Source organism: Arachis stenosperma, chromosome 3, assembly GCF_014773155.1.
Source record: "Arachis stenosperma cultivar V10309 chromosome 3, arast.V10309.gnm1.PFL2, whole genome shotgun sequence".
Lineage (NCBI taxonomy): Eukaryota > Viridiplantae > Streptophyta > Magnoliopsida > Fabales > Fabaceae > Arachis > Arachis stenosperma.
This window is the reverse complement of record NC_080379.1, coordinates 78,016,536-78,027,022: the sequence shown is the minus strand read 5'-3', so window position 1 is coordinate 78,027,022 and position 10,487 is coordinate 78,016,536. Positions and strand designations below refer to the sequence as shown.

The 10,487-nt window shown below is 40.8% G+C and overlaps 1 non-coding gene across 1 annotated transcript; it reads right to left on the bottom strand.

Annotated features, from left to right (window-relative positions):
* Nucleotides 1-2,229: 2,229 nt before the first annotated feature.
* Nucleotides 2,230-2,337, bottom strand: LOC130971035 (small nucleolar RNA R71). Its single transcript, XR_009082273.1, has one exon. It is a non-coding gene; the product is annotated as a small nucleolar RNA R71 (small nucleolar RNA).
* Between the last annotated feature and the right edge of the window lie 8,150 nt (nt 2,338-10,487).

The window sequence follows — 10,487 nt, the reverse complement described above, 5'->3', positions numbered from 1 at the left end:
TCTAGTTCTTAGATCATTGGGAGGCTGGCCGTTCGGCCACGCCTAGACCTTGTTCTTATGTATTTTCAACGGTGGAGTTTCTACACACCATAGATTAAGGTGTGGAGCTCTGCTGTACCTCGAGTATTAATGCAATTACTATTGTTCTTCTATTCAATTCAGCTTGTTCTTATTCCAAGATATCACTTGTTCTTCAACTTGATGAATGTGATGATCCGTGACACTTATCATCATTCTCGCCTATGAACGTGTGACCGTCAATCACCTCCGTTCTACCTTAGATTGGGTGGATATCTCTTGGGTTCTTTAACCGAAATCTTCGTGGTATAAGCTAGAATTGATGACTGCATTCAAGAGAATCCGGAAGGTCTAAACCTTGTCTGTGGTATTCTGAGTAGGATTCAATGATTGAATGACTGTAACGAGCTTCAAACTCGCGATTGTGGGGCGTTAGTGACAGACGCAAAAGAATGACTGGATTCTATTCCGACATGATCGAGAACCGACAGCTGGATAGCCGTGCCGTGACAGGGTGCGTTGAACATTTCCACTGAGAGGACGGGACTGTAGCCATTGACAACGGTGATGATCTTATCATCACCAAAGCTGATTGATTCTCATCAATTTAGCTCTTGAATGCAATGTCCTGCTGAAGCTTGGCTATCCATGTCTAATTCCTTTAGACTGAAGCTTTAGACTAACATTGCATGATTCCTGGAATTCTCATTAAGAATTTTGATACCTTTATTTTCTTTTCCACTTAATTTTCGAAAAATCCAAAAAAATTACAAAATCATAAAAACCAAAAATATTTTATGTTACTTGTTTGAGTCCAGTGTCTCATTTTAAGTTTGATGTCTTGCATGCATTGTTTATTTGATCTTGGTTCTGTTTTCAAGTCAATAATACAGGGAACTGAAGATTCAGTACATGCAGCAGAGGAATTATACAGAAAAAGCTGGGTGTTCAAAACGCCCAGTGAAGAAGGAAAACTGGCGTTTAAACGCCAGCCAGGGTGCCTGGCTGGGCGTTTAACGCCCAAAAAGGTAGCATTTTGGGCGTTAAACGCCAGAATGGATACCATTCTGGGCGTTTAACGCCAGGATGGCACAAGAGGGAAGATTTTGTTTTTAATGAAAATTTTTTTCAAGTTTTCAAAGTTTTTCAAAATCAAATCTTTTTCAAATCATATCTTTTCAATCAAATCTTTTTCAAATCAATTTCTTTCCTTTTTCAAAGATACTTGCTATCAATTAATGATTTGATTCAACATTTCAAGTATGTTGCCTTTTTTGTTGAGAAAGGTTTAATGTCTGAATCATATCTTTTCTTGTTAGCCAAGTCATTAATTTTTAAAATCAAATCTTTTTAATTTGTTTTTCAAATCATATCTTTTCAATCACATCTTTTTAAAACCATAATCACATCTTTTTCAAAAAAGTTTTCAAATCATATCTTCTTCAAAATCTTTTTCAAAATGTTTTTAAAATCTTTTACTTGATTTTCGAAAAACTCTTCCTCTCTTCTCACATCCTTCTATTTATGGAGTACCACTCCTCCTCAATGCACAATTCGAACTCTATCTCACTAAGTTCGAATTCTCTTCCTTCTATTTTTTTGTTCCTCTGACACCTCAAGAAATCTCTATACTGTGACATGGAGGATTCCATAATGTCTTGTTCTCTTCTCTTTCATATGAGCAAGAGCAAAGATAAAAGCATTCTTGTTGAGGCTGACCCTGAACCTGAAAGGACCTTGAAGCGAAAGCTAAGAGAAGCTAAGGCACAACTCTTTGTAGAGGACCTAACAGAAATCTTCAAAGAAGAAGAACCCATGGCAATCGAAAACAACAACAATGCAAGGAAGGTGCTGGGTGACTTTACTGCACCTACTCCCGACTTCTATGGGAGAAGCATCTCTATCCCTGCCATTGGAGCAAACAACTTTGAGCTTAAGCCTCAATTAGTCTCTCTAATGCAACAGAATTGCAAGTTCCATGGACTTCCATTGGAAAATCCTCATCAGTTTTTGGCTGAATTCTTGCAAATCTGTGACACTGTCAAGACTAATGGGGTTGACCCTGAGGTCTACAGACTTATGCTATTCCCTTTTGCTGTAAGAGACAGAGCTAGAATATGGTTGGACTCACAACCTAAAGAAAGCCTGAATTCTTGGGAAAAGCTAGTCAATGCCTTCTTGGCAAAGTTCTTTCCACCTCAAAAATTGAGTAAGCTTAGAGTGGAAGTCCAAACCTTCAGACAGAAGGATGGAGAATCCCTCTATGAAGCTTGGGAAAGATACAAACAATTGATCAGAAAATGTCCCTTTGACATGCTTTCTGAATGGAGCATCGTAGGTATTTTCTATGATGGTCTGTCTGAACTGTCCAAGATGTCATTGGATAGCTTTGCTGGAGGATCTCTTCATCTGAAGAAGACGCCTACAGAAGCTCAAGAACTCATTGAAATGGTTGCAAATAACCAATTCATGTATACTTCTGAAAGGAATCCTGTGAACAATGGGACAAATCAGAAGAAAGGAGTTCTTGAGATTGATACTCTGAATGCCATATTGGCTCAGAACAAGATATTAACTCAGCAAGTCAATTTGATTTCTCAAAGTCTGTCTGGAATGCAAAATGCACCAAGCAGTACTAAGGATGCTTCATCTGAAGAAGAAGCTTATGATCCTGAGAACCCTTCAATGGAAGAGGTGAATTACATGGGAGAATCCTATGAAAACACCTATAATTCTTCATGGAGAAATCATCCAAATCTCTCATGGAAGGATCAACAGAGACCTCAACAAGGTTTCAACAACAATAATCGTGGAAGAAACAGGTTTAGCAATGGCAAGCCTTTTCCATCATCTTCTCAGCAACAGACAGAGAATTCTAAGCAGAACCACTCTGACTTAGCAACCATGGTCTCTGATCTAATCAAAACCACTCAAAGTTTCATGACTGAAACAAGGTCCTCCATTAGGAATTTGGAGGCACAAGTGGGACAGCTGAGCAAGAAAATTACTGAACTCCCTCCTAGTACTCTTCCAAGCAATACAGAAGAAAATCCAAAAGGAGAGTGCAATGCCATCAACATGGCCAAATTTGGAGAGGAGAAAGAGGCAGTGAACGCCACTGAGGAAGACCTCAATGGGCGTCCACTGACCTCCAACGAGTTCCTTAATGAGGAACCATGGGAATTTGAGGCTCATACTGAGACCATAGAGATTCCAATGGATTTACTTCTGCCATTCATGAGCTCTGATGAGTATTCTTCCTCTGAAGAGGATGAATATGTCACTGAAGAGCAAGTTGCCAAGTACCTTGGAGCAATCATGAAGCTAAATGACAAGTTATTTGGTAATGAGACTTGGGAGGATGAACCTCCTTTGCTCACCAAAGAACTGAATGACTTGTCTAGGCAGATATTACCTCAAAAGAGACAAGATCCTGGGAAGTTCTCAATACCTTGTACCATAGGCACCATGACCTTCAAGAAGGCTCTGTGTGACTTAGGGTCAAGTGTAAACCTCATGCCTCTCTCTGTAATGGAGAAGCTAGGGATCTTTGAGGTACAAGCTGCAAGAATCTCACTAGAGATGGCAGACAATTCAAGAAAACAAGCTTATGGACTTGTAGAGGATGTTTTGGTGAAGATTGAAGACCATTACATCCCTGCTGATTTTATAGTCCTAGAGACTGGGAAGTGCATGGATGAATACATCATCCTTGGCAGACCCTTCCTAGCCACAGCAAAGGCTGTGATTGATGTTGATAGAGGTGAACTGATCATTCAAGTGAATGAAGAATCCTTTGTGTTTAAGGCTCAAGGATATCCCTCTGTCACCATGGAGAGGAAGCATGAAGAGCTTATCTCAAATCAGAGCCAAACAGAGCCCCCACAGTCAAACTCTAAGTTTGGTGTTGGGAGGCCACAACCAAACTCTAAGTTTGGTGTTGAACCCCCACATTCAAACTCTAAGTTTGGTGTTGGGAGGTTCCAACATTGCTCTGAGTATCTGTGAAGCTCCATGAGAGCCCTCTGTCAAGCTACTGACATTAAAGAAGCGCTTGTTGGGAGGTAACCCAATGTTATATTTTATCTATTTTCCTTTGTTATTTTATGTTTTCTGTAGGTTGATGATCATGAGAAGTAACAAAATCAATTGAAAAAGCAAAAACAGAATGAAAAACAGAAAGAAAAATAGCACACCCTGGAGGAGAACTTGCTGGCGTTTAAACGCCAGTGAAGCTAGCAAATGGGCGTTTAACGCCCAGTCTGGCACCATTCTGGGCATTTAACGCCAGAAAGGGGCACCAGACTGGTGTTAAACGCCATAAAAGGGCAAGAAGTTGGCGTTAAACGCCAGAAATGGGCACCAGCCCGGCGTTTAACACCAGAATTGGCACATAGAGCAATTTTGCTCGCCATTTGGTGCAGGGATGACTTTTCCTTGACACCTCAGGATCTGTGGACCCCACAGGATCCCCATCTACCCCACCACCCTCTCTCTTCTTGTTCACCCATTCACCAATCACCTCAACACCTCTTCCCCAAAAAATCCTTCACCTATCAAATCCCATCTTTCTCTTCACCCCTCTCTCCACCCCTATATAAACCCATCTTCACTCCTTCATTTTCACACAACCTAAACACTACTCTCCCCTTTGGCCGAACCAAAAAGCCATCTCCATCTCCTCTATTTCTTCTTCTTCTACTCTCTTCTTTCTTTTTTGCTCGAGGACGAGCAAACCTTTTAAGTTTGGTGTGGTAAAAGCATTGCTTTTTGTTTTTCCATAACCATTTATGGCATCCAAGGCCGGAGAAACCTCTAGAAAGCGGAAAGGGAAGGCAAAAGCTTTCACCTCCGAGTCATGGGAGATGGAGAGATTCATCTCAAGGGTGCATCAAGACCACTTCTATGAAGTTGTGGCCTTGAAGAAGGTGATCCCCGAGGTCCCTTTCAAACTCAAAAAGAGTGAATATCCGGAGATCCGACATGAGATTCGAAGAAGAGGTTGGGAAGTTCTTACCAACCCCATTCAACAAGTCGGAATCTTAATGGTTCAAGAGTTCTATGCCAATGCATGGATCACCAAGAACCATGATCAAAGTGTGAACCCGGATCCAAAGAATTGGCTTACAATGGTTCGGGGGAAATACTTAGATTTTAGTCCGGAAAATGTAAGGTTGGCATTCAACTTGCCCATGATGCAAGGAGATGAACATCCTTACACTAGAAGGGTCAACTTTGATCAAAGGTTGGACCAAGTCCTCACTGACATTTGTGAAGAGGGCGCCCAATGGAAGAGAGATTCAAGAGGGAAGCCGGTTCAATTGAGAAGGCATGACCTCAAGCCCGTGGCTAGAGGATGGTTGGAGTTTATCCAATGCTCAATCATTCCCACTAGCAACCGATCTGAAGTTACTATAGACCGGGCCATCATGATTCATAGTATCATGATTGGAGAGGAAGTGGAAGTTCATGAGGTTATAGCCCAAGAACTCTATAAGGTGACAGACAAGTCCTCTACCTTGGCAAGGTTAGCCTTTCCTCATCTCATTTGTCACCTCTGTTATTCAGTTGGAGTTGACATAGAAGGAGACATCCTCATTGATGAAGACAAGCCCATCACTAAGAAAAGGATGGAGCAAACAAGAGACCCCACTCATCATGAAATCCCTGAGACACCTCAAGGGATGCACTTTCCTCCACAAAACTATTGGGAGCAAATCAACACCTCCCTAGGAGAATTGAGTTTCAACATGGGACAACTAAGGGTGGAGCACCAAGAACACTCCATTCTCCTCCATGAAATTAGAGAAGATCAAAGAATCATGAGGGAGGAGCAACAAAGGCAAGGAAGAGACATTGAGGAGTTCAAGCACTCCATAAGATCTTCAAGAGGAAGAACAAGCCGCCATCACTAAGGTGGACCCGTTCTTTAATTTCCTTGTTCTTTATTTTCCTGTTTTTTGAAAATTTATGCTTATGTTTATCTATGTTTGTGTCTTATGATCATTAGTATCTTAGTGTCTATGCCTTAAAGTTATGAATGTCCTATGAATCCATCACCTTTCTTAAATAAAAAAAATATGTTCTTAATTGAAAAAGAGAAGAATTTCATGAATTTTGAATTTTATAACAGATTAATTATTTTGATGTGGTGGCAACACTTTTATTTTCTGAATGTATGCTTGAACAGTGCATATGTCTTTTGAATTTGTGGTTCATGAATGTTAAAATTGTTGGCTCTTGAAAGAATGATGAAAAAGGAGACATGTTACTAAGGATCTGAAAAATCATAAAAATGATTCTTGAAGCAAGAAAAAGCAGTGAATACAAAAAAAAAAAGAAGCGAAAAAAAAAGAAGGACGAAAAAAAAGAGAAAGAGAAAAAGAAAGAAAAAAGAAAGAAATAAAGTTGTGATCCAAGGCAAAAAGAGTGTGCTTAAGAACCCTGGACACCTCTAATTGGGGACTCTAGCAAAGCTGAGTCACAATCTGAAAAGGTTCACCCAATTATGTGTCTGTGGCATGTATGTATCCGGCGGTAATACTGGAAGACAGAGTGCTTTGGGCCACGGCCAAGACTCAATAAGTAGTTGTGTTCAAGAATCATCATACTTAACTAGGAGAATCAATAACACTATCTGGATTCTGAGTTCCTAAAGAAGCCAATCATTCTGAATTTCAAAGGATAGAGTGAGATGCCAAAACTGTTCAGAGGCAAAAAGCTAAAAGCCCCGCTCATCTAATTAATACTGATCTTCATAGATGTTTTTGGAATTCATTGCATATTCTCTTCTTTTTATCTTATTTGATTTTCAGTTGCTTGGGGACAAGCAACAATTTAAGTTTGGTGTTGTGATGAGCGGATAATTTATACGCTTTTTGGCATTGTTTTTAGTATGTTTCTAGTAGGATTTAGTTAGTTTTTAGTATATTTTTATTAGTTTTTAATTAAAATTCACTTTTTTGGACTTTACTATGAGTTTGTTTGTTTTTCTGTGATTTCAGGTATTTTCTGGCTGAAATTGAGGGACCTGAGCAAAAATCTGATTCAAAGACTAAAAAGGACTGCAGATGCTGTTGGATTCTGACCTCCCTGCACTCGAAGTGGATTTTCTGGAGCTACAAAAGTCCAATTGGCGCGCTCTCAACGGCGTTGGAAAGTAGACATCCTGCGCTTTCCAGCAATATATGATAGTCCATACTTTGCCCAAGATTTGATGGCCCAAACCGGCGTTCAAAGTCACCTTCAGAATTCCCAGCGTTAAACGCCGGAACTGGCACCAAAGTGGGAGTTAAACGCCCAAACTGGCACAAAAGCTGGCGTTTAACTCCAAGAAGAGTCTCTACACGAAAATTCTTCAATGCTCAGCCCAAGCACACACCAAGTGGGCCCGGAAGTGGAGTTTTATGTCTTTTACTCATCTTTGTAATTCTTAAGCTACTAGTTCCCTATAAGTAGGACCTTTTACTATTGTATTTTCATCTTTTGATCACTTCAGATCTCTAGATCATCTTTGGACATCTAGTTCTTAGATCATTGGGAGGCTGGCCATTCGGCCACACCTAGACCTTGTTCTTATGTATTTTCAACGGTGGAGTTTCTACACACCATAGATTAAGGTGTGGAGCTCTGCTGTACCTCGAGTATTAATGCAATTTCTATTGTTCTTCTATTCAATTCAGCTTGTTCTTATTCCAAGATATCACTTGTTCTTCAACTTGATGAATGTGATGATCCGTGACACTCATCATCATTCTCACCTATGAACGTGTGACCGTCAATCACCTCCGTTCTACCATAGATTGGGTGGATATCTCTTGGGTTCTTTAACCGGAATCTTCGTGGTATAAGCTAGAATTGATGACTGCATTCAAGAGAATCCGGAAGGTCTAAACCTTGTCTGTGGTATTTTGAGTAGGATTCAATGATTGAATGACTGTGATGAGCTTCAAACTCGCGATTGTGGGGCATTAGTGACAGACGCAAAAGAATCACTGGATTCTATTCCGACATGATCGAGAACCGACAGCTGGATAGCCGTGCCGTGACAAGGTGCGTTGAACATTTCCACTGAGAGGACGGGACTGTAGCCATTGACAACGGTGATGCCCAACATACAGCTTGCCATGGAAAGGAGGAAGAAGGATTGGATGAAGACAGTAGGAAAGCTGAGAGACGGAAGGGACAAAGCATCTCCATTCGCTTATCTGAAGTTCTCACCAATGAATTACATAAGTATCTCTATCTTTATCTTTATGTTTTATTCATATATCATCCATAACCATTTGAGTTTGCCTGACTGAGATTTACAAGGTGACCATAGCTTGCTTTATACCAACAATCTCTGTGGGATCGACCCTTACTCGCATATGGTTTATTACTTGGACGACCCAGTGCACTTGCTGGTTAGTTGTGCGAAGTTGTGTTTATGCCATGGTATTGAGCACCAAGTCTTTGGGGCCATTACTAGGGATTATTTGTGTTGTGAAAAGTAGTGATCACAATTTCGCATACCAGAAGTATATCAGGATGTCTACAGATTATTACTGTTTCCATTTGCTGTAAACGACCAAGCTAAGAGGTGGTTAAATAACCAACTTAAAGCTAGCATAAGGACATGGAAACAGCTGTCAGAAAAATTCCTGAATCAATATTTCTCTCCAAAACGGATGACACAGCTAAGGCTGAGCATCCAAGGCTTTAAACAAGGAGATAATGAATCCCTTTATGATGCCTGGGAGAGATATAGAGAGATGCTAAGAAAATGCCCTTCTGAAATATTTTCAGAGTGGGTGCAGTTTGACATCTTCTATTATGGGCTTACAAAGAAAGCTCAGATTTCTCTAGACCACTCAACTGGTGGATCTATACACATGCGAAAGACACTTGAAGAATCTCAAGAGCTTATTGATACAGTTGCCAGAAATCAGCATCTGTACCTAAGCAGTGAATCTTCCATGAAAGAAGAGGCTAAAACAGTAACTGCTGAACTCAGTCCTGCAGAACAAGTTACTGAATTCAATCAGCAATTAGATTTTCTAACAAAACAGCTAGCCGAATTCAAGGAGATATTCCAAGAAACAAGGATGGCTAATATGAATATGGAAGTGTAATTGAAGCAAACAGAACAGCAGTTATCAAAACAAATAACAAAAGAGTGCCAAGCAGTTCAATTAAGAAGTGGGAAAACATTAAATACCTCACTTCAAGGCAGCAGGAAGCCAAGAAATGAACAAACTGCTACCCAAAATCCCTCTGAGGACAGTAAGAGCCCAGAAAGGAACAATTCTGGCGTTCAAACACCAGAAAAAGGTGAAGGGCTGGCGTTAAACGCCCAACCCATGCTCAGTTCTGGCGTTCAAATGCCAGAAACAGGCAAGAAGTTGGCGTTGAACGCCCAAAGGAAGCTCAGTTCTGGCGTTCAGACGCTAGAAATAGGTAAGGAGTTGGCATCTAACGCCACTCCAGCTTCCACCCCTGGCATTCAAACGCCAGTGGGGGATCAGACACATACAAGTGCTGATAGCAACCCCTCTAAAAAGGCTTCTCAACCCACATCTGTAGGCAATAAACCTGCGGCAACTAAGGTTGAGAAATACAAAGCCAAAATGCCTTATCCTCAGAAACTCCACCAAGCGGAACAGGATAAGCAATTTGCCCGCTTTGCAGACTATCTCATGACTCTTGAAATAAAGATTTCATTTGCAGAGGCACTTGAGCAAATACCCTCTTATGCTAAGTTCATAAAAGAGATCTTAAGCCATAAGAAGGATTGGAGAGAAACTGAAAAAGTTTACCTCACTGAAGAATGCAGTGCAGTCATTCTGAAAAGCTTACCAGAAAAGCTTAAAGATCCCGAAAGCTTTATGATACCATGCACATTAGAGGGTACTTGTACCAAGCAAGCTCTATGTGATCTTGCCGCAAGTATCAACCTAATACCTGCATCCACTATCAGAAAGCTTGGCTTGACTGAAGAAGTCAAACCAACCCGGATATGTCTCCAACTTGCTGATGGCTCCATTAAATACCCATCAGGCGTGATTGATGACATGATTGTCAAGGTTGGGCCATTTGCCTTTCCCACTGACTTTGTGGTGTTGGAAATGGAGGAGCACAAGAATGCAACTCTCATTCTAGGAAGACCTTTCCTAGCAACTGGACAAACCCTCATTGACGTCCAAAAAGGGGAAGTAACCCTGAGAGTCAATGAGGACGAGTTTAAGTTGAATGTCGTCAAAGCTATGCAGCATCCAGACACCCCAAACGATTGCATGAGCATTGATATTATTGACTCTCTGGTAAAAGAGGTCAATATGAATGAGAGTCTCGAATCAGAGCTAGAGGATATCTTTAAAGATTCTCAGCCTGATCTAGAAGAACCAAAGAGAATAATAGAACCTCTGAAAATCCCTCTGGAAAAGGAGAAACCTCCCAAACCCGAGCTCAAACCATTACCACCATCCCTG